We start from the raw sequence: 2,503 nt of genomic DNA, 5'->3' as shown, positions 1-2,503 counted from the left end.
TAGAACCTTAAAGTGCAAAATGTTTGACTAATAATTGGCTTTTAGGTAAACCGAACTTTTTGGGAATTCTGTCAATTTCATGAGGTCTAGAGGGTTGATTATGACTTGGTAAGATATTTGGTTCGGTTTCTGAGGCATTCGGGAGCGTTTTGTACCTTTGGTTGGAAATATAATTTTGGCCGTTTGAGGGTTGACCTCGTCAGGTTGACCTCTTGGGAATTCTGAGGCCATGGTTGAGTTCATAGCGCATTTTTACATGTGTTTGCATGTTTAGTTTATATTCGGGAGGTCTCGGATGGATGTCGGGATTTTGAGTAGAACTTGGTGAAAATCAAATTTTCTGATGTCCCGCTTCTGCAGGTGTGTTTCCACCTTTGCGGGTTCGCCCACGAAGGACTTGACCCGCAGACGCGAGATAGTGAGGTGTCAAGTGACTCCACTGATGCGGGTCCTTTGTTCTCGTAGGCGCGTCGGCATGCGCGGATAAGGCCCGCGGATGCGGTTGTATTGAATCGTTGACCTTATATGAACCATTCTTTCTGTTCTCAAATTCTAAACCTAGAGTGTGTTTGTGTGGGCGATTTGCCGAGCTTTTGGGTAAATTCTTCCTTGGGTAAGTTTCTATTTCTCCATTTGTGATTTATTTATGTTTAAGAATGGGATCTATGGTAGTTTTAATGAGCTATTTGGGGAAGATGGGTTCATGAACCCTAGGATGATGATCATAAATCCCTTTCAATCTAATTGAGTTTTATTGATAAATTTACTGATTTCTACCATCTAATCATTGGGTAATTAGTTCCTAGGCTTGAATCTTCCTTTTATTTCAAGAATTAAAGTCATGGAAATTAGGGTTCTTCTCTAATTTGAGGGTTTTCTATCTAATGTTAGAATTGATGATTAATTGAGATTAATTAGTAATTGGGGAGTGGTATTGAACTTCTTAAGCGTTGGGTTACCGATTTTTACTTGAAATTCTTGTTTTGCCCTTGTGGGCCTGGTTTTCTCTTTAAAAGGGTTGTTTTCGATTCGAATAATACTGTAGCCATATGGGTATTGTTAGTCTTCGTTTCTAATTTAGATTACATTGTTGAATAGATTTTGAATATTCGGAAGCTCTTCGAAAGGGCAAGGCTCGTGTTGGATAGTTTGTGGCACCCGCTCGGCATCGAGGTAAGTTACGGGTTACCTTTCGGTTAGACTCCAATTAGTGAAGAATATGTAGGAATTAGATATTGACAGAGAAAACATGTTAGGCCTTCGGGTATGGTGTGGAGGTGAAATCCTATTAGGTTGGTTCTATTGTTGTTTGTGGGCTTGTCGCCTTGTTATGATTGGGCTTGTCACCTTGTTTGTTGTGTTATGACTTGCGTGTGCATTCATCTCTCTCTTGTTATGTCACTTATCATCGGCAAAAGGAAGAATAATGATATTAGGCTTGAATCGTGATGTGTACTTATGATAAGACACAATGAGATCTTGATTATGATTTACTGTTGTTTGAGACATCATGCATGGTGTGCATTCTCATTTCATATGATGCATTGATATGGACTGTGACTTGGTACTAAATGATGATAAGTGAGAAAGTGGAACATTCAAGGTCTTTTGCCGGGTCATATAAAAGGGAGATGAGTGTCATGGTTCACTTTTACGCGGGTGCATAAAAGCTACTAAGAGGTTGTGGACTTTATTCAGATTTTATATTTTTTTAGAGTCGCCACCTAATTTATATGGGAAATTAAGAAAACTAACTTAAAAGGGTTTATTCAAACAAGAGGTAAATCCTTTTTAAACCAAAATTCGAGGTAAGGGTTTTGGTGATCCCTTAGGGAAGGTTTTAAGCAACCTAGTATTAAGGATCCGTAGAATACGGTTGACCTTCGAGCTTCAATGTGTGATTAATTGTGATTATTTGCTAAAATATTTTCTTTCTTGCAAAAAGTCTATCATGTCAATATCATAACTCCATTTTTTGGCAAAAATCTTTAACGACCCGCTAGGTCGTTATGGGAGGGTTACTTCGAAAGCTGGACCTCCATTGGGAATTCTGAATTCGCAGGTGAGTTCGTAGCGTGATTTTATGTGTTTTCAGGTACGTTTTGTTCGAGTCCGTACTCATTGGCCGTGCTGGGATTTTTGGGTGAAAACTGGTGCAAAAACCCGAGATACTGGTCAAAATGGTCTACTGCAGCGGGTGAGGCGCCGCTGCAGCGGGTCCGTCGTAGCAGTCAGGGGGTCACCGCCGTAGGAGGCGGGACTTTAATAAGGTCCGCCATAGCAGGAGCCTTCTCGCTATAGCTAGACCGCCGGAGCGAGGAGGTGACTGCTGCAGCAGTCGACGGGAGGCAGAATCCGTGATTTGTATTCTTTATTCCGAACCCATTCCCCCCATAGCACCAAAACAGTTTCCAAGAACTGCTGTGGCCAAAAACTAAGGCTAAGGCTAAAAGTACGCTTGAAAGGTAAGTCTTAACCTTTGACTTCTTTAATTCCATCATCA

This window comes from Lycium ferocissimum, chromosome 10 (assembly GCF_029784015.1).
Source record: "Lycium ferocissimum isolate CSIRO_LF1 chromosome 10, AGI_CSIRO_Lferr_CH_V1, whole genome shotgun sequence".
In the NCBI taxonomy this organism is placed as follows: domain Eukaryota; kingdom Viridiplantae; phylum Streptophyta; class Magnoliopsida; order Solanales; family Solanaceae; genus Lycium; species Lycium ferocissimum.
Note: the sequence above shows the minus strand (reverse complement) of the source record.